Source organism: Cupressus sempervirens, chromosome 4 (genome assembly GCF_028749045.1).
Source record: "Cupressus sempervirens isolate cs-2001-9-10 chromosome 4, ASM2874904v1, whole genome shotgun sequence".
NCBI classification, from domain to species: domain Eukaryota; kingdom Viridiplantae; phylum Streptophyta; class Pinopsida; order Cupressales; family Cupressaceae; genus Cupressus; species Cupressus sempervirens.
Window position 1 is genome coordinate 583,880,279 of NC_143121.1, and position 8,477 is coordinate 583,888,755.

The 8,477-nt window shown below is 33.0% G+C and overlaps 1 pseudogene; it reads left to right on the top strand.

Annotated features, from left to right (window-relative positions):
* The first annotated feature begins 220 nt into the window (after window positions 1-220).
* On the top strand, window positions 221-986 carry LOC149562550 (B-type cell cycle switch protein ccs52A pseudogene; annotated as a pseudogene).
* Window positions 987-8,477: the final 7,491 nt, after the last annotated feature.

Consider the following 8,477-nt stretch of genomic DNA (forward strand, 5'->3'; position numbering starts at 1 on the left):
TTTTATAGAGCTGCTTAAATATATATGATGTTTCTTTTCTTGTTACAAATGCACAATCCTTAAGGCAGATAGATGAAATAACTGCTGCATCATGTTCATTATATCTTTCAATATCCAAACAACCATCAAAGACAAATGTGATTTCTTTGTTGTGACAACACTTCATATTTGTAGCAAATTGGCCCTCCATGGGAGGAGCAGGACTTGTAATTATTGATATCATGGCACTTATCTTGTTGTAGGTGCTAACAATTAGAAGATCTAGATCTGGGATGCAATTTGATGTAAAAAGGCCCAAACCATGGGAGGTCATCTCCTTAGAGCAAGGGCACTAGCTTGAAGTTCTCAGGTCTTGCCATCTAGTAGTAGGGATCGTAATATTCTTCATTGAGATATTTGAGTTGAGGAGGACTTTGTTGGAAAGCTTGTTGGACATAAATTAGAGGTATGTGGGTTGAAGTGGTCTATGATGACTGTGAGCTAGCATTGATTGGAAATGATAATCAACTTTTAGTTTGGAATCAACAATCAACACAACCATTGTTAATATTAGTGAGCACACAATTGCAATAAAGGCCATTACATGGTCTCCCCAATAACATGGGATTCTAGCATCTAGAGGTGGGACAATAGACCAATGCATATGATTATGGAATGTAGGAACAAATACTCATTTGAACTGTATGGATACTGGGAGTCAAGTTTGTAATCTTATTTGGTGCAAACATGTTAATGAACTTTTAAGAGCTCATGGATACTCTCAAAACCAAATAATGGTATGATTATATCCAACCATGATAAAGCTAGAACCTCTAATAGGCCATATACATAGGATTATTTACCTTGCTACTTCATTGGATGAAATAATTGTCACAAAGGCAGGGTATCTCACTCTAAGATTTTGGAATATTTTTCCATCTCCCAAGTTGCAGAGCACTATTCATGATTATGGAGTATGGTCCCTAGGGTGAACCCATATTCAATGATTCTATAGACTTCTTGTCATGAGCATTAAATTGATAAGCCACCTTTCTCATCGCTTCAGGGATTTGTAGAGCACTGTTGCATTTGTTAGCTCATTAATATATTATTTGCCTCAAATAATTTTGTTGATCACAATGAGCTCAATATAGGTTTTAATAATTGATAGGAAGCACTCTTCTTGGTATAATTATTTATTCTTCATTGCCTTTATTTGTTTAAGAGATTCCTCACTGTGTATGATGATGATTATTTAAGAGATTCCTTACTATATTTATTAATTGATCTTAATATTTTAACACTGATTGTTGATGATAATCTTGACGTAAGCTGCCAATACCAATCACCACCACTATTTAATTTATGATATTTCTTCTACCGAGATGATCACGAGTGTAATGTATCAAATGTGTATTGCTCGCAAGCTTTCCAAATGTGATGTTGCTGCTACAATATCTTACAATTGATTATCTTTTTATATACTCTGCTTTCCACTTTTGCAATCTCCCTTTATTCATATTAGTTCATGCTCTAGCTAAGCCTAAAATAGTTAGTTCCCAATTTCTATGGTGTGGTTCTTTGCCTCTGTATATACTTCAAATCATGAATTGTCGGCATTGATGTTGCTATTCCATTCCAAGCTATCGTTGGATATCATACCTTGTTTGTCACTTGATGGTTTTGTGTACATTTGTAAATCTAGAAGTTCTCAATACCATTATATGCATCCATTATTATCGATAGTTCTATGTATGATTTCCTGTATAAGGTTGTCTCCCAATGCAGACTGGATATTGTAATGGATATCATCAATTATTTTCAAAGAAGAACCAATGCTCTGTAATTTTCAAATGATAAGGAATTTGTTGTTGCATTGTCTTCCTTGTATAATACTGATATCTTTTGATATGTCGTTGATAGTTATGTTGAATTTATATCTTTGCATAGATACCTTGAGCATTCACTGCAGATATGTTTGATTAGCAGACTTGTAGCTAGCATAATCCATAATTAATCTATGGGATCATTTTTTTAGTCTCATAAGGTAGTTTAGTTGGCTTGGGTCATGCCCATGGCCTGAGTATGATATATTTACTTTCGAAGGTTTTCCCTCTCAAAGTGGCCCATTATTATGATGGACTATCAAGTATTTATTTGAGCTTTTGGGAGCTTTTACTTCATAAACACAATCTAAGATATGAATTATTTGACCTCTAAATTTTGGTTAACAAACATGAAAATAATGTTTTTTCTATTTTTGCTGCTTAGACAGATTCACCAAATTGACCAAACTTAAAACAAGTATGTATTGAGTGACCATGTCATTTTGTTGGAGATATGGTATTGTCTGCTTGAACATTTTTGCCCTTTGCGTAATGTCTTGATAAAATGGTCCAAAGGAGCATAATTTATTGGTTCAACTTATGTATATAATTCTATCTCCTATTATTTTCAATGAGACCCTCAAAGCTTTAGATATTCAGTGTTGATTAATAGTTAAATAAAAATGGAGCAGTTGTTTTAGAATATTTGTACAATCAACCAGGTGTATTTAGTTTACTAACATTGGGTGACATCATAGCTATAAATAATGGACAAAGATGACATGAAACAATGATATAAGTTGTTTGTGCTGTAAAAAATTTTGTGTTGTCAATCCTTGACTTATTTTGATGTCTCACGCTAAGGGAATCTGTTGAGAAGTTGCAGCTGCTAAGCAGCCCTGATGAGCATGCTTGAAAATTACAAGAAATGCCAGAGGTGATTGCTAATCCAAATGTAGATCCAAATTATGATTCGAATGATAAAGAGGGCATGCTTAAAGGAAGCAATCAAGGTTTCTCAATTATTTTTCTTTAAAAAATTTCTTTTTAACTTTATGGTGGATACTTTTTAGGCAAATTAGGATGATGAACTGTTAAATTGGTTTTTCAGGTATGGATTCTTATCAATGGGATAATTCAAAGGGAGGGTGGGATGGTGTCCAACAAATATCGGAATACTTGGGAAAATAGAAAGAGTAGTACATCCTCACGTGGATAATCAGGATGGAAGAGAAGTCAATATAGTACGCAGAATCATGGCTGGTCTCATGATCACCTGGAGAACAATGTACAGAATACTAATAGTACAAATTGGAGCTGGGAAAAAGAGAAATCTAGAGATGAATAATCTTCATGTTGGGATTCCCAAAAGAGTTTTGCAAGGGATGATGAAAGCAAAATAGGAAAAAGTTTGATTAAGAAAAAATGTAACTGGATCAAATTGGTGTGGATCATATTCCAGAGTTCGCAGCTTGCATTCAAGTTCGGAGTAGCAGCAAGAGAAGGATCAAACAAACAAATTGATTGTTATCGTAGATCTCTTAACCAAGCCTCTAACTATGGAAGGCGTTAGTGAAACAAGGAAGATCTAGCACTATAAGGACCCTAGTGGCACTATACAAGGACCCTATTCTATGTTGCAACTGAGGAAATGGACTATGAAAGGATTTTTCCCAATTGATCTGCAAATTTGGAGGACACATGAAGTGCAAGAGGCTTCAATACTGCTAACATATGCTATTACACGTAATTTTTAGAAAAAACCTAATGATTTGGAGGCTAATAGGCATTTTCATCAAACCTTTACACCAAATAAACTAGTTACAATGAATGAAAATCTAGGGACTGGCTGAACAGGAAATGGTGCATCATTGACAGGCTCAAAACAAAACTATATCTCTAAGATGTCAAATTGGAAGCCGGATGGTGGGCTGGTTTCTTCTACCAATGATGGAATACTCATGAAGAATTTAAATCACGAGTCTATTGGATGGTGTAGCAGCGGTGACATACAACTTAGACAGTCAGAAAACAATGGATGGGCTATGTCGGCTGTACCTCAAAGTTCTGGGCACACGTTGGCAACTGTTGAAACTCCAATATCAGCAAAAAAAGGATTAAATTGTGAATCGACAGGCCCCATGACTATTCAATCTCATAAATCTTTGAGTGCAAGTTGGAATGCCAGTTCTGGTGAGGCGTGCGGTGCATCTAAAATTCTAAAGGTACGTTGTCAAGATCTTTAACTACTGAAAATCACAAGTCTTTAGGAGGTTGGGGCGGAGATTCAAATGAAGGTAATGGTGTACTTAAAATTTCTACATTAAGCAATTATCATAAGTTGTCAAAAATAGAAAGATGAATGCTCTTTATGATTAAGATGACAAACAATGTCTGTGACAGCACAATTCATTATTTGTATAGATTATTAAAAGCATATGACACACTCAATATATGCATGGAAAGTAAGTCTTGAAATGAAACTAGATCTTGTATGTGTTTCACTTCATACATCTCCTTGTTTGTATTGAAACTATATTAGATTCCTAAATGTAAAGTTTACTTACAGATTTTCTTTTTGCTACTGAATTATGTATTTTTTTTTGTAGGTACAGTCAATGCCCATGAAGTATACAAATGTTGTACAGTATATATAAAACTCAATACAAAATGATGATAAATATAATTCAAGATCGACATTTGAGATGCCTTCAATCTGCACACATTAATCAATTACTATGTTGTAATATCAGGTGGCATATACATTATATATGATGTGGACGGGTACATGGGTGAATGGGCATGTCTCTATTTGGAGACATGTCCATTCACCGATGTGCCTGATCGGTGGAATGGTCACACTCGATGAATAGTCATAACAAGAATTAATTCCATTTAAGACTTAACTAAGTCTATTTGCAATTGATAACAATCAGTATAAATACGATTGTTTCCAAAATTCAAATTTGAGATATTACTTCAATAATAATATGCATTGGCAGTTCTGAATGTTGCGATCTTCATTAAAATATTCAAATGATAAGTGCAATTTTCTAAACCAATGCTATTTGCCTCGACACTAACAACCTATATTTTTCAAAGCATAACAACTTGGGGACCGATTAGATAGTTACCTTTGAAATTGTCTCTTGTAATCAGCATCCTTTTGATATTCTCATCACCATTCACATAAATTTGTTTTTCTCATTGTTTACCTATTTTGTGTCATTGCAATTTGGTTTCTCTATCTCACCACAACCCTTTTCATAGGACATACCAAAGTCCTTTTGAATACAGATATTCTCTAAAGCAACAGTAGTGGCACCAACAGAAGGTTGAGTCTAGTGTTTGTAATATGGCAATGGTCTTTACTAATATATAGTTGTGGTATGCTTCATCTTTGACAACCTTAGCACTACATATATGTTCTCATTCAACTTTGAAATCTCTATTTGGGGACCTTCCACTAGTTAGTGCATGGTGCCATACCATACATTAATTAGCATTTATCAACTAATAGAAACATTGTGAGGCTACAATAACAGATACGTTATCTATAATGGGTATAAAAAGGCTACAATGCATAAGAGGCCTAGAGTGACATGACATGAAAGAATAGCTTGTTTGTGGATGATTCTGATTTTCATGAGTCATGTGTTCAGAAAAAATGAAATGGACATGTAACATCTTGGATAACATTATTTGTTGGTATTAAAAATATTAGAGTAAACATTTGCCTTTGGTGGGGATGGCCTATGACCTATTCTATCTTTATTGCAGTTGACAATTGCATAGAATTTGAGAAGATAGAATACATTGAAGAAGACTATTAGAAGGAGCTAGAACAAATTAAGAAGGTAAGATAGATATCTATATTTCATCTCTCTCTCTCTCTCTCTCTCTCTCTCTCTCTCTCTCTCTCTCTCTCCTTCTCGTTCGTATTAGTTTTACAACAGTGAGTAACAAGTGTAGTTTGAGAGATTTGCTTGATATGGATTAAAATGTTTTAACTTTGAACATTTTATATATATTGCAATTTGTTGTAGGTTTTTATTCCTTTAGTAGAGAAATGAAAGAAATATGGAAGGGTGATCCACATTGGCACAAACCATGGAAGTCTTCCTAATCAAATCATGAGTTACTATGGTGATTCTCCTAGGGGAATGGTAAGTTCATCTATTATTTATATTTCTATTAAGTTGGGTGTATAGATTGTATGTTTAAGTAAATTTTATTTTACTCTGCTAGAAAATTGTTTTATGTTCATAAGTAATGTTAGTTATATTTTTTCGAACATACTAATGTCCATTGTCTTAAAACAAGTGGAATCAGTATTTGAATTTGCATGCATTTGTCGGAAGCTAGATTTCTAGATCTTTTTCTTCATAATGAAAGAAAGCAACCCAGTAATTATGGTCCAGGCATATCATTTTCTTGTTTCAGAGATGAATGTCCTAGGATGGGATTATCCATTGCATTTGGGAGTTACTGAAGCTGGTGAAGGTGAAGATGGGCAAATAAAATCTATAATTGGCATTGGAACACTTTTACAGGTTTCTTCTAATGATTCTCTTCCTCATTTTTGTGTCAAGATGTCATATTTTTTCTTGTACCTTATCATGATATATGCTGACACTTGTCAATTTTCTATGCAAGATGGTTTGGTGATACAATTCTAGTTTCCCTAATGAAAGCTCCAGAAGAGTAGATAGATCCATATAGAAGGCTTGCAAATCTTGGAATGCATGTTGCCAAGCTCAAGAAAAGAATTGTAAGCTTGCAACTAGCTTCTTTGTACATGTATTGTGTTGATGTTTTTCTAAATCATCATTTTAATTTTGAATTTAGTATTGATATTTTAGAAGCTATTCTTTTGATAGGCTCATTTTGAGGAGAAGCATTGCCACTACTTTGATTTCCAAAGGAGAACCAACCAACTTTCCACTCAGAAGGAGGTGTGTTACACTTTATTCTTGTAGGCTTGCTTTTTGTAGAATCTTTATACTTCCCTTTTCCCATTTGTTTGATATTCTCCATTTCAAATTATATTAGTGTTTATTTTTCAACAGTGAAAGTCTTGTTTAATTATTTCTTTTTGTACTTCTACTCAATCAATGTCTCCATTGAAGGAATTCAATTTTGTGTTGTTTGAACTTCTTAATTAATTCATTAAATTTTACCATTTTTATTTATAGTCATTTAAAATCTTGACACTTGATCTAGGAGGCTCAAATTGTAAAAGTGAGCTGGTCTTGATGTCAATACGTTTTTAAGAAAATTACATTATGTTTCTTTATCTCTTTCTACAGATGATTTTCATGCTTATCATTAATTGAATTCCTTTCACATGTCTTTTGATAGGCTCGTTTTGAGGAGAAGCACCACCACTACTTTGATTTCCAAAGGAGAACCAGCCAACTTCCCATTCAGAAGGAGGTGTGTTACACTTTATTCTTGCAGGGTTGCTTTTTGCAGAATCTTTATACTTCCCTTTTCCCATTTGTTTGATATTCTCCATTTCAATTTATATTAGTGTTTATTTTTCAATAGTGGAAGTCTTTTTTAATTATTTCTTTTTGTACTTCTACTTAGTCAATGTCTCGATTGAAGGAATTCAATTTTGTGTTGTTTGAACTTCTTAATTAATTCATTAAATTTTATCATTGTTATTTGTAGTCATTTAAAATCTTGACACTTGATCTAGGAGGCTCAAATTGTAAAAGTGAGTTGGTCTTGATGTCAATACATTTTTAAGAAAATTACATTATATTTCTATATCTCCTTCTACAGATGATTTTCATGCTTATCATTAATTGAATTCCTTTCACATGTACAAGGTGATGAGGTAGATTACAGGGGTGTTCTTCATCAAGATGGTTTAGTTTTAATGTTTGTCACTCTTAATCTGTTGAAGGTGAATTTTGGATATAATTTTTTGTTCTATTCAATGATAGTTGCTATAATGTCTCTATGGCCCCAAATAGTTGTTGAGGTGTAAGATTTCATTTGATTATTCTTAAATTCCTAGTACGTGAAATTTGAATTTCTTAGCTTTAACTCTTTGTTGTGTAACCTTTTTGGGTGTTATAATGAGAATGAAATAAAAGCAAATAATAATTTATTATGTATTCTTTAAAGGGTGTTAGCTCAATGGAAGAGCACCTACTTTACAAGTAGGAGGATGGTGGTTCAATTCCATCATGCCCTATTATGACCAAGTACACTACCAAATATGTGACTAAATATACTATTGAATATGCTACTAAATATGTGACCAAATATACTATTAAATATGCTACTAAATACACTATCAAATATGTGCCAAATATGTGACTAAATATGCTATTGAATATACTACTAAATATGAGACCAAATATACTATTAAATATGCTACTAAATACACTACCAAATATGTGATTAAATATGCTACTAAATATGTGACAAAATCAACTATCAAATATATGACTAAATATGTGATTAAATCGATGATCAAAATCAGTGATCAAATAAGTGACTAAAATTATTTAATAGTATATTTAGTAGTATTATAAATGACTAGATATTAACTACTATTAGTCATGTGACTGATTTTAGTCACATATATACAAATTTTAGTGGTTTTTTTTGTCACATATTGCCATTTTTGTACTAGTGTTGCTTTAGCACCTTGAC